The 22640-nt window shown below is 37.5% G+C and overlaps 1 protein-coding gene across 1 annotated transcript in view; it reads left to right on the top strand.

Moving 5' to 3' along the window:
- Positions 1-22640, top strand: part of LOC124168198 (ly6/PLAUR domain-containing protein 6B-like) — a 195610-nt gene that overhangs the window by 504 nt on the left and 172466 nt on the right. The window lies entirely within an intron of this gene.

Below are 22640 nucleotides of genomic sequence, written 5' to 3'. Positions count from 1 at the left end.
ATACCCGAGAAAAGTATTTTAAAAATTTCGACTGAATATTTTCATTGCATCCGGTGTCGTCATCTGGAAGAACATTCTGAAGCTAAAATCCATTCTAAATTATTTTCTGCCGTTTAATTTTGGGAAAATACGTTTCAACGACCCATGAAATCATAATATTCAGTTAATTTGGTAATAATACCGCCACCACAGCCTTTTTGAAAAAAGTCCTTCGATGCGTACCGTAGCACATAAATGTGTATTGGTAAACATATCTAAGCAGTGTCACAAAAAATACCGGTTAAGGCTAAGGTGACACAGTAATAGGTACGTGTTTTGTGTACAAGAATATACTCATATACTTGGATCTGTCGATAGCATCGTCGTAAAGTATGTATTTATCGAGGAATGCGAGAGATTTCGTCGTTACGAAGTCGATGAAAGTCAGGGTAATTATATACGCGGAATTATAAACATTGTCAGAATTTCTCAAAATTGTTGAAATGTTGAAGTCGTGGACTTCCACTCCCTTGGTGAGTAACAGGAGTTTATGCTTATCTGCTTAGAAAAACCGAATCTACTTCGCAGGTGAAATGATCGAGTGGTGTTTTTTTTCGTAAATTCGATCGCATTGCGCTAGCACAAAACGCAAAATTTACGTAACAGTAGGAATCGAAGTTCTTATTTCGCGACTCAAAATGTTCACATAAATACGATATCAACCTGTGTGGAAGCACATCCTGAAATTAAAGTCATTGTTATGTTATTTCCCCAGATTTGTTTGGGAAACACGATCTTAACAACTCGTGACATCGTAGTATCGGATAGTTTGATAATTATAGCGCAATTACGACTTTTTATCGAATAATGCCATTCGATGCCTAATACAAAAAAGGATATATCGCCATCGGATTGTAGAAATCGTCGGAATATCTCAAAATTGCGTAAAAGTTGGAGCCGAGGACGGACATTTAAAATCCTCTCGTGGTAATAGAATATGTCTTTTCATTTACTTCCTGAGTCCTTTAGAGATTTTATATTTGGGAGGATTGAGCCAACCTCAATCAAGAAGGTTAGGTTAACTAATTTTCAATTAAGGATACCACATGATATTTTATTTTTAAATACATGTGACGGAATATCACCGCAAACCGCGGGTATCCTCTCGCGCATAATGATTCATTCAAGTAATTTAGATAACGGTATTTGTTTATTTATTTTTATCATTTCGCGGGAGTTTACCACCCCTGTACATGCACTTCGAAAGGGTGAGTCTAATTGTTACGATAAAAGTTTGGCGCTTCGTTTTGACCTATTCGTCGCGCTAATGTAGATGCACAGGTCGAAAGTAGTCATAGAGAAGTCGAAAATTACATTTTGCCATACTAAAATATTCAATGTATTTATATTTTTCTTGACTTCTTCTTTATTACCACAAAGGAGCTCTTGAGGTTGAGGTCAGTAAAATAATATTTACCGACGTTGCAGAAAATTATTTGCAATTGTCAACGGTTATTGTATGAAAAAATGAGGGGTATAATAAATACAGATTGTCTTCAAAAATAACCAATTAATTTTACTGTAACATATTCACTAACGTTTGCATCATTCTGGGTAAGGAGGAACAGAATATTTCTGCTTGTTTACATTGAAATAGTCAATTTATTTGTATAGCAAGTGACTGGTGATTTTTTAGAACGTGTCACATAAGTAGAGATGAAATAGGCATACTTTAATTACTTCATCAAAGCTTACATCTTGCGTTGGGATGACATTCACTGAAACCGCATCAATTGTGGGTGGTATTGTAACAAATAAATTCGAGAGAGCGAATTTATTTGTTAGGATACTCGGCTGGTGTTTGGATGTGACTTTTACCGCGCTAACAGAGATGAAATAGACATAATGTAAGTAATCAGCTCACATTCTGCATTGAGCAAATATGCACTGAAAACGGTATGAATTAACATAGTTGTGAAATGTATATTCCCATTTTTCTACTTTGAAAAAAGCTATTATTTGTCGACAATACATGTATAGTATCTTGCTATCACTTCGATTGTGCCACGCTAAAACAGATGAAATTGTTGAAAATGAAATGTAATTCAAGTAAAATAAATTTAAAATTTTCATGGAACATGCAAGTAGAACATACTCATTGAATTCATCATCAACAGTTGGGAATACGAACTGATATTGACTTATAAAAAATAGGCAGGTTTCCGCTGGTTAATCCGTACCAAGCACTTCATTAACTAATGCATCATACTCGTGTAGTTTGGCGTTAAAATCACCACCACGGCCTTATTCATTTTGAGTAAAATATTCTTGGATATAGGAAATCATCGCGTCAAGGTAAAATTCGCTTCTAAAGTACTTTTACGTTATTATCAGCGAAAGATAAAGTAAATAATAGAAACTGCAATTTGCTTAAAAAACAAATGCGTAGCAAATGAAATATGCGTAAAGGCAGAAAATCAAACCAAAAAACATAAGTCTTAATTGGCATGTACTACGATGTGTTGGAGATTATTAATATTAGTTAGACAATTTTTTAAATACTCCCACAGAATTTATCCTCACACGACGCGTTTCATAGTTACAGTAACATTTTCAAGTGAGCAGGCAGAAAATAAATTCAGTAAAAATATTGAAATATCTAAATAATGCAACTAACAGACAACATTTATCTAACGTTCTTGATAAAACGCCAAGGCAAGATACCGATTCCCGTGAATCTCAGAAAAATTGCCACAGGAATTTAGGATTCTGGGAAGCGAACTTGTCTGTGCATTGGATCGGAAAGCAGAAAAAAGATTTGTGTTCACCAACCCTCTCTAGATGAATTTTTCCCTTCGAATGAATTTGAATTGGCACGGTGGTAAAAACACCCAATTTCGATTTAGGTTACGAACTCTGATTTTGGAAAGGTTTTTTATTGGGAGTCCATTACGTCACGACCTTCTATCCCTGAACAATTCTTATATCGCGTAATATAGCAGGAATTAAAGTTCTCGATCATTTATGCACTTTATTTGAGGACCAGGTTATAACTTTACACGTAAATAGTGTTTCGAGGGGAATGGGAAAACCTTTGATGCCAAATAAAGTCTCTATAGTTATTTCTTAAGTTAAATTTATTTACATTTGAACTCACCAAGAAATGGCTGTTAAAATGAAAGCAAATCTTAAGAAAACAACTTTTGCAGTTACTTTATTTATACGCTGTATTGAAGCCCTAAAAAGTCATGTTTCCCAAAAAAAGTTGGTAACTTAAAGAAGTGATATGCGGTGGAATGTCAACATTATGATAAATACTCAGGAATTTTTTTTAATGACAATTACCTTATTAGGTACAATAAAGTGACTGGTGGCTGTAATCATCAAAGAGTTTGTAACGAAATGCAACCTTAAATGTTGCAAAGTAGAGTCAATTGTATTTTCTTCTTTTATGATTCAGGCTCCAAAATATTGAAAAACTTTTCTGTTGTACAAAAACTAATTTTGCCATTGTTCTCCGGTCAATAAGACTATAACGTTGTTTTCAGTTTGGTTACACTCTTTCATCTGGTTTACAACTGCTTGACAGCATAACTGCCATATTTTTTATGCGATTCAGTGATTATAAGTGGAAATGCGAAATGGAAATGGGTGGAAAGTCTCCTATTTAGCGATATAAATCACTAATATTGAAAATAAAAAAATAACTATCGACATATTCCATAAGAGGTTGAAAGAGGAGCGAATATCACCGCAAAGGCAGGATATTCCAAGGTTTTATCCTAAAACTAAGACTTTTTCGGTCATAAACAGCCCTCTAAAGGCTTACCAGCTATTTCAATGGAAACTTTTTATTTTGATCAGGTGATTACCCATTAACAGTCGTGTCCGAATTAAAATGCTCACCCGACGCCAATTGGAAATGCCGGTGTGTGGAGTTTTTGCAGTCTAGTTTTCGCCAATCGGGTTTGATATCGCTTGACCGCATAATTGCCATTTTTATTTATGCGATGCAGTGAGAATAAGTGGAAATCTTAATTATAAGTCTATTATTTAGTATATAGATTGCTAGTATTGAAAATAAAAGTTAACAATACAATCGGCATTTTTCACAAGAATTTGGAAGAAAAGAGAACACCACAAAGTCAATTCCGCGGGTTTACCCTGAATCTAATTATTTTTGTAGACACAAACTCACCTCAAAATGGCTTTAAATTCATCTATTTCAATCGAAATGTTATATTTTAAGGAGGATAATAACCATTTTACCTAAAATTGAATATTTTTTTGCCAAAAACGGCCCTCAAAAAGGATTTAAATTCAGGTATTCCAATCTAAACATTTTATTATCAAGAGCAAAACACCCATTTGTCCAAAAATTAAATATTGTTTCGCCGTAGCTTGCCCTCAAAGAGCCTATAATAACTGAGGTTTTCCCGGCGTATGATGTTGTTGAAGTTATTTCGGGTTTCCCACCGGATAAGGTTCTCCATCTCTGCCGACGTTTCGATGGTCGTGTCGTCCATCGATCGTCCATCGTCGTTCAAGCCCTGATGACGATGGACGACACGACCATCGAAACGTCGGCAGAGATGGAGAACCTTATCCGGTGGGAAACCCGAAATAACTTCAGCAGCCTATAATATCATCTATTTCAATCAAAACGTTTTATTTTGATGAGGATATTACTCATTTTACCTAAAATTAAATATTTTTTTGTCAAAAACGGCCCATAAAAAGCCTCTAAATTCAGGTAGGTATTTCACTCGAAACTTTTTATTATGATGAGAAAATACCAATTTGTCCAAAAATTAAATATTTTTTGGCCACAAAATGCCCTAATAAAGGCTTTCATAGCATCTATTTCAATCAAAAAGTTTTATTTTTATGAGGAGAAGACCCATTTTTCCTAAAATTAGATATTTTTTGGCCACAAGCAGCGCTCAAAAAGGTTTTAAGATCATACATTTCAATCGAAACGTTTTATTTTGATCAGGAGATTACCCATTAACAGTCGTGTCTGAATCAAAATGCTCACACTACTACGGCAATTGGCGATGCCGGCGTGTGGAGTTTTTGCACGCCTCTACGGCCTGTTCACGTTCATGCTCACTTAAATTCCTCAACTCTTAAGTAAGGCCACTCAATCATCCTATTGGCGCGATTGGTCATATTCCCCGGTTGTCAGCGCAAATGAGTCACGTCCGAATTCTTATTATCTTCGGATGCACGGCCATCACGGCGCTCCCACCCGTGGCAGCCCAAGTAGAAAGGCCTTATTTACTGCCTGTTTGGCCAAAAAAAAGAACGACTACGCTTCTTAAGCTTGAATTACACCATCATTTTTTTCCGTTTCTCTGGGAGATAGCTCAACCGATATGCTTTCAGGGACCAAAAGAATGATAGCTCGGCCCTTCATTTTCTCAATCATACGGTCATTCCCATCGCTTATTCCGTCAATTTCCGTATTTACAGCTTTTATCACACAATAGGGTGGTTTCCTATTATTTTTAAATTGCCTAAATCGAAAGATTATTACTCCTGGAGTACGCATTTCACGCTTTTTAGATTTTTAAATGACGAAATATAATTTTCGCGATTAAGTTAAAAGTGAAAATTTTCAAGCGCGCGAAAACGCGACGGCTAAGGATGAATGCTGGGAAAAGCCCGTGTGACGTCATTCTGGTTCCGGCTGGCGCCGTGTGAGGCCACCTTGGTGCGAGGCTATGAGTGCCGCTACGATGCAGGCTGCTAGCAGGTAGCAGAGTACCCTGCTAGCGGTTAGCTCTTGGCTTTAATAAGGATTATTTATTACCTATCGAATGAAGGAAACTTTCCGACTATAGGCAATTTTAATAAGTGATAATTAAGAAATGTTTCCCTGAGCTCTGTGCCCCATGCGTGCATTGGTAATCTCAGACGATGTAAAACTCCTATCCTCTCGTGTAGAAACTAGGTCCCTGTGACATCACGTGGAGTGGCATCGCATGGGCGCCAATCTGGCCTTTTTCAAATGAGGATAAAATTGACCATTACCATTCGTCTAAACCGGTATTTCTGAAACCAATTAATATGTATATTATGAAAACACTAATTGCGGGCAAGGAATCGCAATCAATGGCTTTCGTTTTCTTTGATGAAGGACCTTATTAAAAGCCAAGAGCGGCGTTACAATAGGGAAGTGCACTAGTGTTTCAAATGTACCAAACACATTTTTTAAATTAGAGTTCAGAATAACATAATGTCGTAAAACCACAGTTTAAATCCTAATAGTGAATACTTTATTCGAGATGACCGTCTGAAATATGGAAAAATTCAAAGGCCGCGAAAACGGGTGTCCATGTTGAATATTGGCCGTGACGTCACAAGGCAGTAGCAGAAGGCACCTTCTACACCGTTTAGTTATACCACTATTATTGCATAGAAAAATTACAGAATTTGAGGGTATCCGTTTTTTGCTGTCATAAAATATCTTCAGAATATATATGTGGCTGCTTCTCTTTTGAGTAAACGACTTCATCATTGCGTAATATATTAATATTCATTTACGTGTCAACTTCAAGTTTGGAAAGAGTAGTACGAATAGCACATTGAATCTTTAATAAAGGCATGATGGCATTTATTTTTCGCTGGGTATATTTTGACGCAATGCCGTTTATCATGCCAAAACTTTTGTTGTAAGAACCGAGTCAAACTAATAAACCTATTTCAGACGTTTGCTGCAAGACATATTCGTTGCGTATGTATTCACGCCGGCCGGAACGTTCGCCCTTCGCAACTAGAATCATGGGATGTTAGCCTTATTTCCCAGCTCGCTGGTTGTTGCAATGGTTCGCTGTCCAGGATGGGTTCAAGAAAAGATAATCTTGGTTGGGAGAAGGAAAATTCCAATGATTTATAAATGGTACACCAAACTTTGATGTAATTATGGTTACTGAATTTTTGAATAAGGAGGACAGGTTCAACGCTCCATAGAAATGCGAGACGTTAAGGCTAACAAGGGGAGACCGCGTACCTTGCTGCATCTTTTTCAATTAGGGCGTTAGTTAGGCTGTAATTAATTAATATTCATGCGTGACTTTTTACAAGTTATATATATAAATACAATATGTCCAAGTTATCGCACTGGGTCGGTTGGGGTAGTGGTAGCGTGCGCAAATCAGAGGATATATCTCACCCGAAGGACCGTGGTTCAAGACTGCGGCATTGCATTATTTTTTGTTGTCTTCATTGTGATCATACGGCATCAAGTTTATCATTAATTATAATTGCAGCAATCATTGACATGAGACAATTTTTTTATCATCATTATGGCGTTTAGGTATTTTAGCAGTGTCATTACAAACGCAGAGCTACGATGACTACAAGGGTTGGTGTGCGCTAAAATGTTAATTTTTTCTTTGCTTATACTGACCAACTTCCACATTAAAAATGAAAACCACTCTTGCAAGAGCACATACCATTAAAGGCTCGCGGCAAGCAACAATATGCGTACAGGCATAATTAATAAGAACACAAAGCGAATATAAAATGCCATATATCTTGAACACTTGTAATTCACATTACTCCAAAGGGAGTTTACTTACTCAGTACACACCTCAGTACCTACCAGTTTACCTCAGTAGCAGTGCTAAAAGAACCATTCTGAAATATAATTTCAACTAACAAATAGGATGAAATAAAAGTTGATAACCCTGGACCGGGCGCGCTGGCGTATAAAATACGTCAATCTTTGAAAACCAAGGATTTCGACATTGTACGTACATTCTGGGCTATAATGGTCTCGTGTATTCTTACAATGTACTTTGACTGCCTGTATTGCGAGTTTTCAAAGTTCGAGGTATTATTGTAGCTAATTTTTTGGATCAGCAAGATGAACCCGTCACCAGTAGAGTACAAATTACGCCGCGCGACCTGCCGTGTACCTTTATATCTGTATCACCTATAAATGTACTAATTTCAACAAATAAAGATTAACTTTAACAAAAATCGTTTGTTATCATATATGCACATATCATAGGCAAAATACGCATTTTGCCCGGTCGTGTAAAAAAACAGTCGCGCCATAATTCTTTAACCAAACTACTTTCAGTTTATAAATTACGTAGGTCTACGCGGAAGATGCTATATTTTGACTCAACACACTTTCTGATGTGACTGAGGTACCTATTAAGTAAATTATTATAATATAAATATCAATTTGATCTTACAATACCTCCAAATGATCTTCAAAACAGAATATCATCGATAGGTAAGAGTCAGGAGCAGCCTTGAACCATTTATTCCGTATAGCTTGTGCTTAAGGCACGGGAATGAATATCTTCTCCAGGCTTTTGTTTCGACGTCGAGATGAAATTTGGAACAAAAAATCATTTATAATTCTATTTTGAATTCATGTTTTCGGTACTAGACGACATTTTTAGGAAGCAAACTCCACCGATTCGCGGAAACTCTCGCCGCGCTAAAGAAGGCGACGGAATTCAGCGATACTCCACTGGTGACTACTGCCTTGTGACGTCACATCTCAATCAAGATGGAGGCACTGTGTTTCAGCGCAACATGAAATTTTCCGACTTTCAAAACGTTTTAAAGTGCATACCCCAGATGCAGAAAATAAAAGTGACTATACTAATGTTTCTTTTTTAGGCTAAACTTTCAAATTCAGCAATAAAAAAAAATTAGTGCACTTCCCTATCGCTGTTAGCGCATGGGCGAATTTTAGAGTTATACGTTGGAGGGGCGAGCAATACTGCCGGAGGTTCAGAGGCTATGCAACACCCCAACGAAAAGGGCCAGAGTAATAATTGCTAAGTCTTAACGGATAATCTGTTTAAATTAACATCTGAAAACAGTAGTTTAAGTCCTACCAAAGACTAAAATTTAATCAAACTTTTTATGTTTTTGTTTACATTGTACTTGAATTTGCAGGTTTCTTACTATTTACAGACTATTTTCAATTTAATTCGGGGGGTCAGGATCACCCTGGCACCCCCAAAACGCCGCCCATTTGAAAGGCACATGCCAAATACGAAAAAAATGGTGGGATATCCATCCCTCGAGCCATCAAGGGAGATGATTGCCTGAGACGATCATTTTTCTGCTATCATTGAAGATACAACTCCAAAAGAATGGAATAAATGAACACGTGATGCAGGCTTCAAAGAAAAGATTTTAGACAACAATAGCCCGGTCAAAATAGACATTGACCCTTGCATAAATTGCCAACAAGGTGAAAATTTGCATGAACCTCAAGGATACCACTCCAATGAAATCCTGAAAAGTCCCCATCGATCCCGTGTGTGCAAAAAATTTTATTCAAGGTCAAAGGTCACAAAAATGAGTTTTTTGCATTTTTTGGCCAAACGGTTAGTTTTATGATAAAAATTGCTCAGAACAAAATTGTAGATCAGAAAATTATCTACAAAATTGTCATTTCTATTTTTTCTCTAAGATTTACCGTTTCTGAGAAAAAGCCTTTCGAATGTAGGCTGGAGCTGTACTCTCCGTAATATGTTTGACTATATTGTTGCGTTCTCCGAACATTATTGGAACATTATTCATTATTATTTAAAAGGTTTTTTCTCAGAAGCGATAAATCTTAGAGAAAAAATAGAAATGACAATTTTGTAGATAATTTCCTGATCTACAATTTTGATCTAAGCAATTTTTATCATAAAACTAACCGTTTGGCCAAAAATGCAAAAAACTCATTTTTGTGACCTTTGACCTTGAATAAAATTTTTTGCACACACGGGATCGATAAGGACTTTTCAGGATTTCATTGAAGTGGTATCCTTGAGGTTCATGCAAATTTTCAGCTTGTTGGCAATTTATGCAAGGGTAGCCCTATTTTTTGGGCTAATTTGACCGGGCTACAAAGGTTGGGTGACGTCACTACTTTGGTCCCAGCATTCTTCGAGGGTTTCAATGGAAGCGTTGCATTGAATCACGTGACTTGTACACTGGTACTTGCGAATCACGGGAATGGTACGCGTTTGCTGTGCATTTGGGGCACCAAGAAAAATCATTATAGTAAGAGTGCTAGCTACCCGCACTCTACTAATGCTTACTATAAGTTGCGTTCTATGCGTTCTATGAAGCAAAACTTTCTTTAGAAATGCGCTTTCTCGCCAATTTATTTTTTTAATTGTGGATTGGGATAGAGTTTGAAAATCTTTTCGCAATAATCTAAAATATTCGCAAATAAAGATTTTAATCGCAATAATTTTCTATATTATTCCTAACCCTTGCTTCATAACCCGATCACATTCTATGAAAAATTAAACTTTTTTTAAAATACCCGATTACCGTAAAGCAGTGTTTACTACATTCATCAGTTCTTCTGCCAGTTGTTTATTTTACAGTCAACAAAACTTGCACTCTTTTCATAAAGTTTTGAAAAGTCCCTGGTGAATAGATTGTCTGGAAATTCAATAATTTTTCCATTGAATACGGGAGTGAAAGAACAAAATGACTAATTTATGCAAATATGAGATTTCCACAAACACATGAAGCCCCTCTTGCCCTTGAAGTAAGGATTTCTCGGTCCAATTGGATTATTCCTAAATCCCTGAAAATGATGGGCGAGTTGCTCATGGAAACGTTGGAAGGAGACATGGAGGACCTGACCCGGTGAGAAACCCGAGAAAACTTTGCTTCAATTGTTCACCGGGAAAAAAATGATATCCCCCTACCCCTTTACCAGCAGATATTGTAATTTCCAGCAATAATTTCCAAATATAGAGACATATATTCTAGAAATTATCGGAAACTTATGTTCTATTCTGTTAGTGCAAGAATAATTACTTGTTTTTCATTTTTCTTGAAACTTCAGATAATGCTATTCGGGATTTCAGCCGGGTGGTGTCTCTCCATTCTGCTGACGTTTCGGAACTCGAGTCGCGTTCCATCTTCAGGGCTGAATGGAGAATGTCAGCGCGAACGTCGGCTGAACGTCGGCAAAATGGAGAGAGACCATCCGGCTGGAAGCCCGAATAGCCCCCTTTGACTATATTCGACGGGAAAGCCCGAGAAAAGAAAAAAGAAAAGAAATTATTTGGTTATTAATGGCCCTTGAATTCATATCTTCAATTTTAATCAATTCTCTATTTCTACATATTTATCTACGTAACGTACCCTCCGAGCCACTTCCAGCGTGCTTGGCAGGGAGTGATATTGGGAGTTTGTGAGATAAGTGTCGCAGTCAAGATGATGCATTCCGTTCCATACTCGTGCACTTCAATGAGTACCGAGGGAAAAGGGAAAAATATATGTAATTGCCTCCGCAATTGTAGATAGGCGATGTGAGCAGACTTCACTCCGTAGAATCCGTGGAGTACATGTACACTTTCGTCGAAAACTAGAGTGTGTTAACGATAATAATCTAAATAAGTTGTAAAATTTACGATTACTCGCAAGGTAATCTATCTTAATATATGCTATTGAGAATCATAATTTGCGAAGCGGATCTTGTTCAAATTTATCCACACACTGGGCATTACATTTGCCGCAGAAAAGGCCATTGGTCACGTTTGTCAAGTAAAAACTACTGCAATGACAACTGAATATATTGCTCGCTTTATTTAAGCAGAAGGATATCTTTAAATTATAATTATATTTATTTTATCTCATGTACTTTAATCACCCCTAAAATAACACAGTGTAGTTTTTACATCTGGGGGAAGAGGTTTTCAATGAATAACAATGGGTATTTACAAGCATAACAAATATTATCATAAAATACTGATTCGCCTTTCGTAATTTTCCCTCTCTATGATCATTCAGGTAAGTTCAATTTTTGCGCATTGAATAATTTTTAAATGGGAATAATTATGAAATAAATTTCAGCTATACGAGTAAATATTTTTTCTTCAAATATAAATGTCAAATTGATACGATTAAAGAGAAGATAAATTCGTCACTTTGGAGAAATATTAATTTTAAAGATAACTGCAGGATGTTTTTGATTCGAAGCACATATATTTGTTATATTAAATAAGTTTACTGTTCCAAAAAGTTTGGTAATAATTTAAAATCCCCATATTCGAATGTTGACGATAATATGATACTACTGCGCACCAAATTCATCGTGTCGCGTATTCTTACTCTGGGTTAGTATCCTAAATACCATTATCAAAGTAAAAAAGGGAAAAGCTATCCAAAGTATCGGAATGGTTTCTGGTACATGCATGGCCGGAATATCTACGGCTTGAGAAAACAAAAAAAGTACTCGTGCATCGATTTCCTTTTATGGCTGGGCTAATGTTCCAGTCCTGGCCATCCGGTTTGATTTCCACGGCAGCCGGAGTCTTAGGCATAAATGGTATTTCATTACACGAGGCTCGAAGAAATTCATCGAATCGATCGAAAGACGAAGAGACCCGGCCCTACGTCTGGCAACGACTAAGGGAAAGATCTGTGGCCTCTTTTACTCTTTCGCGACGGGAATGTTTTCGAATACCTTGCGTTTGGAGATAAGGATAGCACTTCCAGCCAAAGTCCAAAGTATTATATCACTGTACGTAGATTGATATTATCCTCACGTAGTCTCTGTTGGCGCCTAGATACTTGTATTAGATGGAGCGAATTTTTCGTAAGTGTTTTGTTTTTTTATTCGATTGTTGGTGGTGACTGTGGTGACCAAGGACTGCAGATAGTTGCAGACGTTCATATGCCTTTGTCTAGAGATTTTTTATACATTTAATTTATGTTTAATACAAAGCCCACTTATTTCCTCTAAAGATGAATATTTCTTAGTTTTTCCTTCTACTTTCGCGCGAAAATACCTTCGAGAGAATAGGTGACCGGGAAATGTTTTTTCCGCTGTGAATTATCCTTCCCTCTCACCAATCGAATTCTTCTAATGCGACTTCGGGTCTCAGTGAAAAACCTATTGTGAGAGAGAGAGCGATTCGTCTAGCCTTCAATACTTTAGATGCAACGCTCACCAAAGGCTCCACATCAAACTGTGACCGTCTTCTCAGGCGGGGGATGATAAATTCTCACGGCCCGGGAAGCGTGAATTTCCGGTGGAACTCTTTGCCGGCCGCAGAGCGCTCCGACGAGAGCGGGTGAGACCGGAGAAGCCTCTGCGCTGAATTTCTCACACTTTCTCTCTCTCTGCCTCAAAAGAGCCCGCCTCGCTCTCTGTCAATACCTACTCCCTTTCTTTCTCCTTTCCTCTTGACAGAAGACGGCGGACCAGCTCCGAGGAGACTGAGTCCAATGAAAGAGTGATGCAATTTGCGTCTAAAATGTTACACAAACAAGGACTAGGAGCGGTCAAAAAGCACTAACATTAACAAAAACAGGAATCGAATAACCGAGTGTTATTTTTTGTTATTCATAATTCACAGTTTCCGGCGATATCTGGTGGAAATGTTTTATATCCATGAGAATAAACTAAAATGGTAACCTTCCACACAATTTCATTTAATAAAGTACCGACCCGGTTTCGACACGTAGTGTCATTATCAAGGTCACGTAGTGTCATTATCAATGACACTACTTGACCTTGATGATAATGACGGTACTTTGCCGGACACTGAATTATGAATAACAAAAATTCGATTGCGGTTTCACCTATGCAGTAATTTAAACATTAAAAAATTCAGATGACAAAGCTTAAAAGAAAAATGGTTATTGACCACAAATAGGCGCAATACTCGAAAAAAATTCAGCCCCGGTAGTGTTTTCGATGAACTAACGTTGTGATAAATATTACTAAACAGGAGAAGAGAGACCGAATCATTTCCACTTATTCTCACTGTATCGTAATGAAATAATATGAAAATTAAACTGCCAAGCGGTATCAAACTTTGACTTGACTTAAAGTAGATTTAGATGTACAGGTTGCAGTCTAAGTAGAACAGTTATAAAATTAGTTTTTGTGCCGCAGTAGAATTTTAGAAACTATATTCACATTGCATATCCATAAGCGGGTTTTGTAAATTATAATTTAGGAAATAATTAAGAATATTAACACTCAGGTAAGAATGTTTAAGTAGTCATCATCATCATTAGTCAACAATCCTAAGATTGGTTTGACGCAGCTCTCCATTTCTCTCTCCTATCCGCTAATATCTTCATAGCTACATATTTATTCTCTTTTACATCCTTTATAACCTGTCCTATATAACTCATTCGGGGCCGTCCCTTGCCCTTTTTCTTCCACTTGTCCTTCAACGATTGTCTTCATCAGACCATCGTGCCTCAAAATGTGGCCAATTAAGTTGTCCCATCTTCTGCTTTATGTTTTTAGGAGGCTTCTCTTTTCTCCTACTCTCCTTAGCACTTTATGGTTACTCACACGGTCAATCCATTTTATCTTCATCATTCTTCGGTAGCACCGCATTTCGAATGCTTCCACTCTTGACTTCTCTGCTGCTGTCAACGTCCAAGCCTCGCTTCCATAGAGAAACATACTCCATATGTAGCATCTGATGAATTGTTTCCTTACTTCTATGCTGGTATTTTCAGCTGCAAGAAGATTCTTCTTTTTGTAGAAAGCCCTCTTCGCCTGCGCTATTCTACTGTGTATTTCTTTCTTGCTCCGTCCATCGCTGGTAATTCGGCTTCCGAGGTAAGAGAACTCGTTCACCTCTTCAAGCTTATGCTTTCCTAGGTTGATGTTTGTTTTAGCCTCCTCTCTTTTACTGCAAACTAATATCTTAGTCTTCTTTTTGTTGATTTTTAAAAATATTTTTGCGGACATATATGATCCTGCCACACCATTAGTCCGGGATGCAAAAGGAGATATTACGGTCCATCTCACAAAGAGCATTAAACACCCATTCATACAGATAATCAAGGGAGCATCTATTCATACAGATAATCAAAGAAAACTTTGATGCACATAAATATTTATTCTTAAACCACGAATTTCTGTTCATAATTTTCTAACTCTATTCCAACTATAATCCAGCTATTAGGGCAGCACTCTAGAACAAGATAATGGTCAGAGCAATGAGTGCACCACAATAAGGATCGAATTAGCAAATGAGTCGTTCATGAACAGGAAAGAACTAATGAGAGAATCGTAATGTTGGAGTTTAAAGAAAAGGCTAGTTATTAATCTGACCTGGAGTGTAGCAATCTACGGTGCGGAAACGTGGATGTATCGGAAGGGAGACGAAAGGAGAATAGAAATGTTGTAATTTCGGTGCGGAGGATGAGGGAGAGAATGGAGAAGATGAAGTGGATGGAGAGAAAGAGGAACTTTGAAGTGCTAGACATAGTGGCGAGGAGAGAAAGCTCTAAGGTGAGATACGGAGGAGACTGAAAATTGGATTGAGCGAGTACTGAGGGGGAAGGGGATGTTGAACACTGTGTTAGAGAGGTAAAACGTTGGGTAAATTAGGGAGTAGGGAGAAAATATTAAGAAATGGGGTGTTTCCTATTTTTTTAATTACCTAATTCGAAAGATTATTACTCCTGGAGTACGTATTTCACGCTTTTAGATTTTTAAATGATGATATCTATTTTTCGCGATCAAATGAAAAGTGAAAATTTTCAATCGCGCGAAAACGAAATTTTTATAGGTAGAATGAAAAGGGGAACGCCTCGTAGTGAATGGAAGAGGGAAGTATAAATTGAGAATAGAGATAGGCGGAGCTAATCCGCAAAATCCTCCATGGAAACCTACCTTAACCGGCGGAATACCTTAATAACTATTTCCGAACCTAACAAGTGTAATAACCATGGTAAAGTTCCATTGTTACTTCATCCAGAAGATTTACTCCATTATTTCAACGCTCGAAAATCAGCGTATGCATTGTTGAAATAATTTCAAGGTTTATTCCCTTACTATGCATTCTTGTGCCTTCAATAGAAAACCATGCTTGATTAAATTGATTCTAATTTTAATTTTATTGGTGCAAGTACATGTCATTGCGGAACTACATAATTTGATATTTTAAATCTGCCTTGCTATCAAGTTATGATTGGCGTCTATTTTTATTAGATATATCTTTGCAACGCAATGAAATTAAAATTGAAGTTCAGAAAGGAACATTAAAATGCTTACTTGTGAAAAAAACATGTTATAATTTGGGTTTAACTCGTGCTGTTAATATCGTCACGGTTCATCAAAGCATAGGCTTTATTTTAAATTAGAGTCATTATCGTGCTCCATCTGAAAAATTTGAATGTCAGAATGAATTGCTCTTCGTAAATATCGGTTGTCAGATTAAAAATGATATTTTCCGAGTATGCCGATCGTATAATCAGGTTCACCTCGAACTTTCGTGACTGCTGTGGTATTGCCCGTGGGCATAACACCTATCTGAATAACCGCCGCCAAATTAAAGTATTGTATTTTTTGTATTCACGAACTATATTTCAAAACATCAAAATGGAATGTATCATTTTAGCTGACGATGCATACTACCATTCAACATTTTGGCCATCCTTTTTTTCTATCTTAGACCATGGTATACTATAGCCAATCGACTTCGTAATTTCTCTGACATTTTATTAGCTTAAAAAAACCTCTAATCCAGAACTTACGATACTCTCTATAACGCAACATTAAAATACCACGAAGATCATAAAATGATATATTGACGACTGCAGCTTACTGACTAAATAAACCTTATTATAAGTCAATGACACGAGAGTTAACTTGTGGCATAGTATTTCAAGTGGGTAACCAGCAGCTAAGGACATTTGAGGCTAAGGGAGGATAAGGTTTGTGCGGTTGTGGAGAGAAACCCGGCGTCGCCGTTTTAATGAAAGGTCTCAAGGGAGCCGTGCTTTAACGCGTCATCTGACGGACGAAGTGCTGCACTAGTATTGCCCTGCACAGCACCCAAGAAGGGATTGGATATCCTCTGAAAAATGTCTGCCACCACCGGCATCTGAACCTGAGCTCACTAAAAACTAGGCACTACACCAACCTCTCACTTACTGAACCCGAAGGTCAGTTTGGTAAGGCGAGGGTGGAGCTCACTCAACTCAAAGCAACAGAAGGGGTGTGATTTGCAACGGTTCAGAGTAAAGGCTCCTTTACCTCGCACTTCGAGTACTCATACTTAAGGTACCCGAAGGCTTAGTTTGAGATTTGAACCCAGGACCTCTAGACCGGCAGCCTTACACCAGTGTTGGTAAAATTAGTGAGAAATATTAGCTGTGCTCAATTACAGTTACTACGTAAAAAAGTAATCAATTGCAATTACTGATTTTAAAAAGTAATCAACATTAAAGTTACAATTTCAATTACTTCTTGTATGGTTGTCCATTCTAGAGACCAGATGGCAACTTTCGAATAGTGCAGTATGTGAAATAATAGAGTCGTAGAAATTGCTAAAGTACTTCTCTGTACTTACAGTTGCAGTAACAACACAAGGGGTTTCATATTGTTTATCCATCATAAGCAAGCCACAGCATAAAGGTGTCTGAGCCTAATCAAGTAAATTATAGTACTCAGAGATTCGAAGTTATCTGCAGCCCAAGATAAATCAGTGAAATCCGTAAATTAGTTTTTATTACGAACAAGTAACAATTACAACGAAAGTAACGATTCCTCTTTCACCGTAAAGAGTAAATTACAAGTAAAAGTTACAATTCGTAGAAAGTAATCCTGTGTGGGAAGCTATATATCATTCTTCCGAAGAACTAACTGCATACTACCATTCATTGCATTGAAATTGGGTGCTTTCTTAGCTACCACGATGTCTTTTTTTGGAAACTTACCAATTCCATATCATATCCATGTTATATTTCATCGCTAGATGTCTTTTTCCATGATTCACGGTTAGAGCTAGCACAATTCGGGGGAAAAGTGAATGGAAAAAATTGGCTACGGCACTGCGCGTTCCGAAGTTGCACGCTAAATTTACCGTTAATTTATCCAATTTCTACGCTCATATTCAAGTTAATTGATCCAGATTCTACGCTATATTTCCCATTACATTAGACAGATTTTACGCTAATATTACCGATAATTTAGCCAGATTCTAATATAATAGCATCGTTATTAGATCATCATATATATCATTACAGAAAGATCTTTTTCAGTCATTCCGTAAATGCTCCGTTAGTACTGCACCTACAATGATAAATGAGGTATCATTTTAATCTTTGAAATACCGGCTTCTGACGGAAAATACAATCTCAACCTCAAATTTAATTATTTAAACGATTTTTCCAAATCGATTACTCGCTCGAGGTATATCGATTTCGCATATTTTTTTTTAATCAAAACTAACAAAATATGCGTAATGTATATATACTATTTAAACATTGTTACTCAAAAATAGACGTAAACATTGTTGCTTCTAATATAATCTTCAAAGAAGTTTCATAAATTCATTGTTCAGTAAAGGTACGTTTTCATAGACGCGTCAGAGGCGCACGCGCGCGACAATACGCGGCACGTATTCGCGTGAACCGTTCACATGCAAGCGAAAACGAACCTGCGCGTAGGATGTGCTTGCGCGACATCTACGGCTTTCTGCGAACATATTTGAAGGGAAGAAATGGATGCAGTACTGCCATTGAATCCTGTACAAATGGAATGGAGGTTTAATGCCTTAATGGGCCTTGTTTTACTAAGAAGACGGCGATATGCAAGAAAGAGGTGGTGGGTTCGCCCAATATTTGAGGAACGCAGAAGGCAGGGAGACTACCATCATCTCCTCCAAGAGATGAGGCTTAACGACCGCGAGTCATTTTTTAATTACTTAAGAATGCTCCCAGAAATGGTTTAGTTAGAACTATCGAATTCTGATGAAATATATCAAAATTTTCGGTCGTCATATGGCTCATTGAAAAATTTAGTAACAATTACCAAACCAATTTGATAAATTATATCAAACTGGTTTGGTAATTGATACCGGAATGGCCACAGCAGTTCGATAAAAACTATCAAAATCAAAAGATAATAAAACATACGTAGCGTGCACATGTGAAATATTTTCAATCCAGAAAACACTCTTATGATTTAAAATCATAAAATTAATAGTTTAACGTAAGTTTATACCAAAAATATACATAAAAAAGTAAAAAAAAAAACACACCTGCTAGCAGCATCGAACGTGGGCCCTCCGCATGGTAGCGTTGGGCGCTAACCACTGGGCTAAATCGGTTGCCATAAACATTGCTTACACAAACATAGTAATATTTTATTAATGTTCATAATCAACCTTTGCGTTGAAATGTGAATAAGATGTGGTTAAACTTTCCCTTTGTAAGCTTAAGAGTAATACTTGATGCACACAATTGCACTAAGTAGTTACTCCATATCCATATCTAGTGCATAGGCGCAAGAAAACTTAGTTTGTACGCTTTTTACATCGATCTAGAGGTTATTTTAACGTGCTGGGTGATATCCTTAGCATGGATTGCGTCTAGTATGACGACTTTAATCACGTCATTCAACATGATCGCAAATGATTATGCCTCAGGAATACCTCCAATTAAGGTTTTTATGTGTCGAAATACACAAACATCTCCTGACAGCTTTAATATCCATGATAATACGCTGTTCAATCATTGTCTTTGATGCACCGGCTTACGGATAACATTGCAATGTAAAGCAGAACTAAAAAATGAACGTAAATAAAATTAAAACTTTATCGCCATCACAAATAATAAAAACAAAATCATTTCTGCCAAATTACCCGGATTTCCGAAATGATAACTTCATCAACGAAACCTCGCTGGTCGGCCATGTTTGAGATTCTACGCGTCCCACGCGTCGAAAGTTGAACATATTTCATCTCGGGAGACGCGAGGCTAGGCGAACGTACGCGGTATCACACGAAGAAATCCGGGCTTCTAATTGGCTGAAAATTTCGCTTTCGCGTCGGTTCGCCTGAAACGCGTTCATGAAAACGTACCTTAACAGAGTCATGATTGGTCCTACTGGTACCAAACTCTCTTGCCTGTATTGTATTAATATATTTTATATATTTTTGCAAGAAAACGAGTATAAAGGAAGTACTTTATGATGCACCTTCTTATCTAATTAAAACCCTATTACACCGTTTCCTTAACATACTTATTCCCTGATAGCGTGAAAGTGCGAAGTTTTCGCATGGGTTACCTAGTTAGACACTAATTTTACCGATAATTTACTCCGGTTAGACACTAATTTTACCGATAATTTACTCAGGTTATACACTCATTTTCCCATCAATTTAACCAGTTAAGAACTCAACCTGCCCTTAATCCAGAATAAACGATACTTAACTTCGATTAACTCCTATTTTATGTTAATTTAGCCGGATTCCACGTAAATTTCTCCATTAACGACACCATTGAGGCGCGGTTTGCTGGATTATCTCGCAAAGTGCTCCCTATTGACAAGTAATTGCTGTTTTTCTATTAACTTACCATTAGCTCCACACGGATTACGTCTCACTAGAGCGTTGTGACGTTAACTTACCGCCTTGACAGTTCCGTAGTCCTTTGCGCACGATTTTCCCCGTTAATTTACCAATGTTCAACTCTATTTTTTTACCCATGTATGACGCCATGGACGTATGGTGACTGGATTTTCTCTCCAGGTGCTCGCTACGGATAAGTTATTACTATTTTTTTCTGTTATCTTAACTTTCGCCTCACACGGTTAATTGAACATCAGAGCGTTGTGACGTAAACTAACTGCATGCCCAGTTCCTTAGTTATTCATGCGCAATTTTTCCCCTAAATTTAACTATGTTCAACGCTAATTTTTATCAATGTAAACACCATTGACGAATGTTTGCTGGAATCTCTCGCAAACAGCTCGCTACGGGTAAGTTAGTGTATTTTTTTTATTAACTAACTTTAAACCTCACACGGTTTATACGAACACCAGAGCTTTGTGACGTTAACTTACCGCATGGCCAGTTACGTAGTCTTTTGTGCGCGCCAGCATTGAATTCCGATTCCAGATCTGCCTCCACCCTTTCCGAACGCCCTCTGTTTCTTTCCGAGCCAGTATTTCTCTCCTCCTGAGCATCCCACACCCCTTAAAAAGAAAAAAAACCAAACCCCAACCCACTGGGCTCTGCATTCCCGGAGACCGGCTCCCGTTCCCCCGTCAAAGGGGTTGTTGATGGAGTGTCGCCCTTCCGCAGGGCAGAGCCCGGTTTCCGGAAGGCGGCAAAGCTCCGTCTCCGCTCAATACACGCACTCGATGGCTGTATCTCTTCCCACGCCGCCTTCACTTACTCTAAATCATTCAGTGATCCCAACTGCCTTAGCCGCCGCGTATCCGTAGCCAATAAATACTTCGAACCTTAAAGACGAGTCTCTTAAGTGTACATCCTGACGATAAGTTTCCTATCGACATGAAAAAAGGCTCAAACTATCTCAGTAGATTGAGCTCAATCAGTGAAAGATGTCCTTAAATAAGGGATGAAGTATGCGTTGAACTTCCTCCAGTTAAAATCACATGTTTTCCTATCATCTCTGTTTAACCCTTTATAACCCAATGTTGCTTCAAAGCAATATTTAAAAATGTTTAAACTTTCAGCTTTTTTTAGGAAATATCTAAACTACCCATTATTTTGTTGAGTAAATTTTAATGATGAAATATTTAGCTGCCACGAAAATTATAATTGAGTGAAAATTTTCAAGTTTTCTGAATGAAAAATCTTGAAAAATGATTTTTCCCTAAATCAGCTCTGGGATAGAAAGGGTTTGAAGAAACGTATTCCGTGAAACTAAAGTGTAATTATCTGCAAGCATGTAACTAGCACAAAAGGATAAACGCAGAAAAATCAATGACAAAAGATGCAATCTTGGAAATGCGACAAAATGAGCCGAAAACTTAGGCAATCATACGAGAAACTTAAACTTCTTTCGGGAATATGGAACGAATTAGCACACTGAAACGTTTGAAAGGTCTTCAATCATTGATAAGTACGTCTTTGCGAGGACTTGAGTTCTAAAATTAAAGGAAATACAATCTTACTTCGAAAGCTTTATTACATCGGTGCTTAATAGTCACTCAGCTTCATTCCTGGTAAGTAAAGGTAGAATACTTAACATGGCGGATGTATTCCTTCCCAGGTCACCTTCATTTACTCTAAATCATTCAGTGATCCCAACTGCCTCAGCCGCCGCTTTTCTGCGGCCAATAAATACTTCGAACCTTGAGTCTTTCAAGTGTACAGCCTGCCCATAAGTTTCCTATCAACATGAAAAAAAGACCAAACCTACTGCAATAGATTGAGCTCAATCTGCGAAAGATGTACCAAAGTAAGGGATGAGTTATGCGTTGAAATTCTTCAATTTAAAATCAATCTGTATGCATCCTTAGTCATTTTCTATCACCTCCAATTAACTAAACAGAGTCCCGGCATATTGAGTTGGAATTAACTGCAAACATGCAAATTTTGAAAGAATGCATCGGTGCATATCAGCCTCTAAACGTCATTTCTGTGAGTTTATGGTAGATAATAATAATAATAATAATACGTCTTTATTGGGCGAGATTGGGACTAGAAAGTCCCATCTTCCATCTAACCCCTAAGAGGAGTATAGGAGTAGAGGAGTAGAGGAGTATAAGGACGGTTGTATTTCTTCCCAAACCGCCTTCACTTGCTCTGAATCATTTAGTGATCAAAACCCCCTTAGCCGCAGCATTTCTGTATCCAATGCATACTTCGAACTTTAAGATGAGTCTTTTAAGTGTACAGTCTGACGATAAGTTTAATATAAACATGAAAAAA

Source organism: Ischnura elegans, chromosome 11 (assembly GCF_921293095.1).
Source record: "Ischnura elegans chromosome 11, ioIscEleg1.1, whole genome shotgun sequence".
In the NCBI taxonomy this organism is placed as follows: domain Eukaryota; kingdom Metazoa; phylum Arthropoda; class Insecta; order Odonata; family Coenagrionidae; genus Ischnura; species Ischnura elegans.
Note: the sequence above shows the minus strand (reverse complement) of the source record. Positions and strands in the feature narration are given on the sequence as shown.